This window comes from Papaver somniferum, chromosome 6 (genome assembly GCF_003573695.1).
Source record: "Papaver somniferum cultivar HN1 chromosome 6, ASM357369v1, whole genome shotgun sequence".
Lineage (NCBI taxonomy): Eukaryota > Viridiplantae > Streptophyta > Magnoliopsida > Ranunculales > Papaveraceae > Papaver > Papaver somniferum.
In genome coordinates this window covers 57,595,686-57,603,483 of record NC_039363.1, presented here as the reverse complement: position 1 = coordinate 57,603,483, position 7,798 = coordinate 57,595,686, and the positions used below count along the sequence as shown (strand labels likewise).

The following is a 7,798-nucleotide window of genomic DNA, read 5'->3' as shown; positions in this document are numbered from 1 at the left end:
TCCTATTATACCCAGAACAATCTCTCCTCCAAAACTCATCTCTCTCTTCTGTACTTGATATCTGGTTAGTATCTTTCTTCTTACATATATGTTTGTTCGCATGGAAATAACTGAAGGAAACTTTGTAAGTACATATCGAAAGCCATCAAGACAAACCTACTAGTTGAGATTGACTGCTTGAGCAACTGCCATTCTCACTCTTACCTTACAGTCATAGCCAGATTGCAAGGTCATGGTGCGTTTGCAAAGTCTTTTTGTTTTGTCTTACTACAAATTGGTCAATGTTTATTGTTGTTTTCTTATATTTCATAAAATTATCTTTTATCTATTATGTTTCCCTTAACTTTACCAACCAAAATACAAAGAATTCAACTGGGTTAATGTCATTTGTGCCTTCATGGTTTTGACCTTGATCACCCTCTTAAGAGCAAAGTACTGTAGAGAGGAAGTGAAACAGAACCCAACCTTTCCTACTGACTATCTCTCGAGGGCAATTTGGTTCACCTCATAAACGGTGTGATTTTACAAAAACCTAGTACTCCTAAACAATAGTGAAGAAATGATGTATTTAGCCTATCTCACAACTTTTTCATACAAGTAAACTAGAAGCAGTGTTTAACTCTGCCTCACTCCTTTATGTAGTAAAAGTTGGCTCAGGAGTCATGACTAGTTTTTAATTGTAGATGATTGATTATGCATTTGATGGTTGTCCACACTGCTCTTCTATCATGTATTCTTTTGTTACTTATCTTCATCCCCATAACTTCATCATCTTCATTAATGGCGCAATAGTAACTCTAGCAGACATGACACCCATGATATCGAATATAGAATATTTCTACTTGCCAATTGAGTCCCTCATACTCCTTCCATTGGGCGAGTTCTTCTCCTATTTATTTGTTTAGCTGCTTTAGCTTCATCTGGACATAAGAAAGAAAAAAAGCTGGAATATGCCAACAGCGATTTTTGTGTATTGCGGGTGGAATAGTTGGAATCATTTTCATTGTCGTATTGATGACTGGTTACTGAACTGTAAAGAACACTGTATACTGTATTGCAGAGACCCACGAAAGATGTGTGTTACCAATGGGGGTTTCATGTACTGGTGAACCTATTCATGAGGTTAATAGAGGTAGAGCAAAGTTTATTTTATTTTATGTAATCAGGAGGAATAAGAATTACCCGAGGAAACACAAAACGGTGAGGAGTCTCTAGGGTCAATGGGATTCACAAACAAGATGACTATATATACCACGAAAAAGAAGTCCAAAATCAGGTATTCTCTATAAATTGTTCTATGTCTGATGACTAGGGTATGACCCGTGCCGTAACGGCACGGGCTCCGGGTTGGTGACGTAGTTGTCGTTTTGAATGTTAACTTCTAACATTTTACGTATAATGTATATATGTTCTTGATTGTATTCGGGTTGTGTTGTTGCTCTTAATAACCAAACTTATCTGGTTTATTCAATAGTGTTGTAATAACGACAACATTAGGTCGTGTTATTGCTCTTAAAAACATTGGACACTAATTATGGAACCGGATTTTAGGGAGTGTATCACTTGGTAAGTGCAATGCTATGCATCGTGAAACGAATTCTATGGTTTTGGTTTTCAACTGATAAAAGACTACAAATAGTTGAAGTGAGATCAATACTACACTGGGAAGAATTACCAAACTCATTCGAATAACATCACAAAAGCTTCATCACCTCTCTGTCACATGACTCACATCTATGAAAAAGATAGCTTACAAATCTAGAGCTGGGTTAGAAAATGGTAAGGTAAACCAAATCATAATTATGGCCACTTTCAAAAATTTCATCACCGTCTTGGTACCGATCAATAAATGTTGTTGCTTCGTTACTGTATGAACTTATCAACGGATGTTGGTACCGATCAATATTTTGTTCCGGCTAAACTACCGAGCTTTAAACTTAAGAGACATTTTCATTCCCCAAGTTTTTGACTTTACCAACCTTCAAACTTGTATAAAAAGAAAGAAATTCTGACTTGTTGAGCTGGACAAAATCTGAAGGAAACAAATATGGAGATAGTGCAAATTACAACAATTAGCAAACCCCTCAAATTAAAATCCAAGATATCATAATGTCCAAATGAAATTGATAACAACCTCAAAAGAAACATACAATAGTCTACTATATTAGTCGAGTCTTTAATGTAAATGTTGGTTGTACACCATGAACGACAGGAAAACTCTTGATCATGGAATCAACTGGTGTTCGATGAATACTAAGTTTCCCTACTTCTTTAATGTAAAATACTGCAGTTACACAGAGCCTCGTTATAGAGCTTACTGTAGAAGGAAAATACCTCTGGGAATCCAAGGGAGCAACAGTTGCAAGGGAGGCTCAAAGGATTCAGCTACCTTCTCCAAGGACGAACACCTGATATATCTTCAAGTACCATCAGGTCTGTCATAACTCAAGGCATAATATGAGAAACTTGATGCATATCCGTATCTCTGCTCTTTCATATCATTATAAGCATCCCTGTGGCAAAGGAAGAAAATTAAACACCATTTGCAGAAAATAAAGGCGAGGAAAGCGAGGTAGAAAATAAACACCATTTGCAGCTCCTAATGAATAATAGTGACACCTCAAGTACCATACAGTAAGCTTAATGCTTCCCATTTTAAGTGTTCACTCTCAGATCTAAGTTAATTCTACCAATAAAAAGAATGACCAAGTATAATAGAGGAAAATGGTGGAGATAGTACTCACCGTTTACTGCTCAAAGAAAAATATGAAATTGTATGCTGCTTAATTTAATAGATCTTCTTCAAGTAACACCGTAACATTATATACTACTTATTTAACAGCTTTAAGTGACACAAGGTTATATCCATATATACCATGGAAATCGATAAACTATGTACCCTTCTGAGGATAAATTATTTGTTCGCATACTTCTTGCTCGGCATTTGGTATCTGATTTAGACTGGTCCAAGATCAATGCTTGAATAAGATTTGAAAGTTTTTTTTTTCTGTTTGGTCCACTAATGTTCTTGTAACAGGTAGAAGCATTTACTATAATTTCTATGAATCGAAACGTTCATTGGTATCTGATTTAGACTGGTCCAAGATCAATGCTTGAATAAGATTTGAAAGTTTTTTTTCTGTTTGGTCCACTAATGTTCTTGTAATAGGTAGAAGCATTTACTATAATTTCTATGAATTGGACCCTTCACGGAGGTTGTAATCACCCAAGTTCTCAAGTATATCCATGTTAAATTATAAGTTCAAAGAGATATTTCCCACGTAGCCAAAATCAAAATTTAACCAAATAAGCCTTCCAAATGTTCACTTCTTTTTACTTGAAATTGAAGTAGCCAATAAATGATTTCAACTTAAAGTTGTGTAGGCTCATAGACTAAACCATACTAATTAAAAAAAAGCTTGCTTCTTGAAATCAAATCTAATTAAATTGGGAAATAATGACCTACTGTTAATTTCAACGGCGAACCTATGATCTTTGTAAATGCTAACCTAAAAAAGAGAGGATTGAGGAGATGGACCAGAGTAGTTGAAAGTCAAACATTTCAGTTTATGTGTGGAAGGCCGGGAAGTCGTCACTTGGATACTTCAAAAACAATAAACAAATTTTTTTTTAGGGAATTAAGAAACAGAAGTAAACTACGTAGATATACATGACCCTGATTCAAATTTAGAACAGTTAAGAAAGTACCAACAATACTTGGTTAGACAAAGTGACTCATAGATGTGTTAACAATTTTGGATGTGCAACAAATACCGCACTGTACAGAACATGCTTTATTGGACTAATTTGTCAAAAAGAGAAAAAAAAAAAAAGGATGAATGTTTAGAATCTAGCATAGACTACATTAAGTCAAAACTATGTATAAGTAGAAGCCACTGCTATTACCATGGGTGTTTGATCCAGGATACCTGGTACAATGGCGCCAAAATGTGAACTTTAGTGTCCAACCCCTGCCATAAAAGTTTCTGTTTGCCCAATACTATATTTTTGTGAGATCTTTTGTATATTCTGGAAAATTTGAGAACCTATAATACCACACAAAATAAATTGATCAAAAGTTACGAGGAATGCCCAAATAACCGAAAGTTGGTACCGTAAGTTACAACTAAGAGGTAAAAATAGCATATTATATTTCTTTGGGAATGCTGGTTCACTAAAATTCTCCCATGTGGTGAATATTTCGGAAAAACTCTTCCCCATCTTTATATCTCAAATGGATACTAAAACCAAATTTCAAATACCTTGCATTCAGAAAGAAATGAGATGAAGCACCATGTAACACGCAACACGAAAGTTCAACCGGTAGATTGTTGCTAACCAAAATTAGTACAGGGGGCTTTTTCTTTCATAATCAGTCTAGTAATTTGTGTTCAGGTGATTATACTACCAATTTTGATTTATTCAATGCACTTCACTATTTCCTTAGATTCAACCATTAACTTAAACTTTTACGGCTCTTCAAAACTTGGGTGCTTCATTTTTAGTTGCAGAAATTATAAGCACAAAATAACAATAAATATAAACCCAAACCCATGTTACATTTACATAGTTAACTAACCTCTTTATTCTTCGAGTGTCTTCTATCTTCATCTAGGCCTCTATCGCTACTGTCCTTCACTCCTTCTTATCATCAAATTCCTCCTTATAAAATTTACCAAGAAAACAATAAATATTGGAATTAGAATTTTCATAGCATTCTTGAACAACCAACAAACAAAAATACACATTGTTTCTTAAGGAAAACAAATCAGAGAGCTCGTTTGGAGCTCCACTGGTTAAATCGAATGACGGGAAGAGATGAGCAACCACAAGATTTCTTTACTGGGAGACACAGATGTAGTTGAGTTTTCTGGGTTAACGTATACGAATTGGCACTCTAACCGAATTAATAATAATATTGTTGGAGATTCACTTTAATTATAAGTAGGAATACTAAAAAATTTCAGTAAATCGAAGTAATTGAACTGCATTCACAGGCATCATCGAATGATTGCAATGGGTAGAAAAACGGTAAATGATAATTTGGCGGTATAGAAATAGGACCATCACATTTTACAACTTCATAAACATAAAATATGATAGTTGCTTAAGGAAAACAAATTAGAGAGCTCGTTTGGAGCTCCACTGGTTAAATGTTGGAGCTGCATCTCTAGAGCACTAAGAAATTCTATACCAGATATTTACCATTTGAACAATACCCAATGTTTAATTAAATGATTTCTCAAGAACTAAAGTTACCAAAGAAACTTCATCAATCATCCCCTGCAAATCCTTGAGATCAACACAGTTTTCGTAGTACTGTGCACATGTTGAAACCTAGGATCAGACTCATCAAGAAACCACTCAACTGATTATGAGTTTCATATACGATCTTTGAAATTCCTGGGAATAAGATAAAACCAAATCAAAATTCAAATGAACCCACAATCAGAAACAAACCCATTATCAAAATCCACTTCCTAATTTGACCATTAAGCACCAAAACGGGGTTAAAGAGAAAGAGAGATGGACCTTGTTTAATAGTTTGTCTATTCTATCATATCTGATAAACAGTTGCAGAGATTTTTGAATGAGTTGCATACTTCAGTAATACCATTGAATGAAGGTTTTTTACTTTCGTTACGGAAGATCAATCAAGAACCCTAATTTTGGCATACGGAGATTGGAGGAACTGGAGTGGCAGGTAAGAATAAATTTCTTACTGTAACCCTATACGATCAGATTCATGTTGAAACTAAGGATCGGATTCATCAAGAAACCACTCAACTGATTTTGAGTTTCATATACGATCTTTGAAATTCCTGGGAACAAAATAATACCAAATCAAAATTCAAATGAACCCACAACCAGAAACAAACCCATTATCAAAACCCACTTCCTAATTTGACCATTAAGCACCAAAACGAGGTTAAAGAGAAAGAGAGATGGACCTTGTTTAATAGTTTGTCTATTCTATCATATCTGATAAACAGTTGCAGAGATTTTTGAATGAGTTGCATACTTCAATAATACCATTGGATGAGGGTTTTTTACTTTCGTTACGGAAGATCAATCAAGAACCCTAATTTTGGTATACGGAGATTGGAAGAACTGGAGTGGCAGGTAAGAATAAATTTCTTACTCTAACCCTAGCAAATGAGTTCATCAAAAAGGAATCGAAACGTTCATTGCGTTGATGGCGAGAGAACAGGGGAGGAATGGTTGCAGACATGCGTTACGCTTTTTTCTTGAACGAATCGGGCGAAATACTTAAGAGGTTGGTAAATTATTTGGTGGCTTAATAGTGACCGTCCTTTATATTACCCAAATGTAAATCTCCCTGATTCTCCAACTTAGGAATTAGGATCAATCTGGAACGTCCTTTATATGTCCAAATTGTAGAGAACCGTCGATATAGAAAAACACCATTATCCCTTATAATATAGATGGTAACTATTCTTTATAAAATTAAGCATTTATTTGCATCAAAAAGAAAACAGAAGTATAAGAACAACCACAATACTAGTAGGCATGGATATAGTGGGCTGAGTAAGCTTCGATGGAAACCATGAAGGCAGTCTAACTAGAGAAGATAAAGTTGGAACTTTAATACAGAAGTAAGCACCAAGCTCTATTGCCAAAAGTAAAGCGACACAAGGTCCTGAGTCCTGATATATGTACACGTAGACTGATCAAAGTTTATGACCAAACAAGCTCTGTATCTGTAGTAGCTGACCAGTTGGGTTCAATCCATGTACAATATAAATGCTTTCTGGTGCTGTAAAAATTTGAAGAAGAGTGTTGGCTGCCAGTTAGGAGGAGTGTCTGATGCCTACATGTATCCAGCGAGAAGAAAACTATCCGTTCGCTATGTAATCTTGGGAAGTATATTTTGTTCTTCATGCGACTAACTGGAGCGACTGCTGCTATACAAGAAGTATGACTGACAAACAACATATTTTTCCCTAGATATGTAACTTCAACCCAAACCCACCCTTCAGTTTCTTCCGACGGAAGTAGCTTGAAGATCTGAACCGGCTTCGTCTTGAGAGGTTTTATGAATACAGAGAGAAGTTGCCCTTCACATTCCACCAAAAAACTCTGATGGTAAGAAGTACAAGCCGGTACTAGCTTGTCAAGAACGTTCCAACTATGTTTACCCTGCAAATCGTAAATTCCTAAAATTTCGTGCGTATCCAAGCAGTAGAAACACCCATCGAGAAAAACTGGATTAGATCGACACAAATTAAATCTCAAGTACTCTCCCTCTGAGGTGGACGAATTTGTATTTTTATAGTAATCGTCGTCCCAAAAATCATCTCCCCTTGAGATGGAGGAGGTGTACACATAGTCTGAATGACGCCCACTGATGGCAAGCACTGTACAGTCTGAAGAAGTAGGTATGGACGAGAATGATATACCCTGGAAGTTGCACCAAAATAATGGAAACTCGGAAAGTCTTATCACATTTCTAGTGAAAGGATTGAAAAAGAACAAGTTTCTTTTGCATGACTTAGACATTAGTAGCCAACCACCTTTTGAACAATGAATTATAGCATCTAATAAGGATTCAGAGAGATTTAAGAGATATGCCTCATTATTATGAATTGGATTTATGAATATGTAAACACAATCCTTATTGTTTTGATGCAAAATCAGCCATGGAGATAAAGATGTAGTATGTGATATCTCTAGCGCGGTTCTCTTGCACATAGGAGCCACCAACCGATGTGTTTTACAAACTGCTCGGAAATGTATGTAATCTACTGGATGTAGATAACTTGCAATTAGCTCTATG

The 7,798-nt window shown here is 35.6% G+C and overlaps 1 long non-coding RNA gene across 2 annotated transcripts; it reads right to left on the bottom strand.

Moving 5' to 3' along the window:
* Positions 1 to 1,639: 1,639 nt before the first annotated feature.
* LOC113287652 lies at positions 1,640 to 6,261 on the bottom strand. Of its 2 annotated transcripts, none has more exons than XR_003330206.1 (7): positions 5,952 to 6,261; positions 5,533 to 5,822; positions 5,260 to 5,403; positions 4,580 to 4,662; positions 3,907 to 4,046; positions 2,335 to 2,513; positions 1,640 to 2,032 (listed from the first exon to the last, which is right to left on the bottom strand). It is a non-coding gene; the product is annotated as an uncharacterized LOC113287652 (long non-coding RNA). The 2 variants fall into 2 exon arrangements; XR_003330207.1 differs by having other exon boundaries at positions 3,930 to 4,046.
* Positions 6,262 to 7,798: the final 1,537 nt, after the last annotated feature.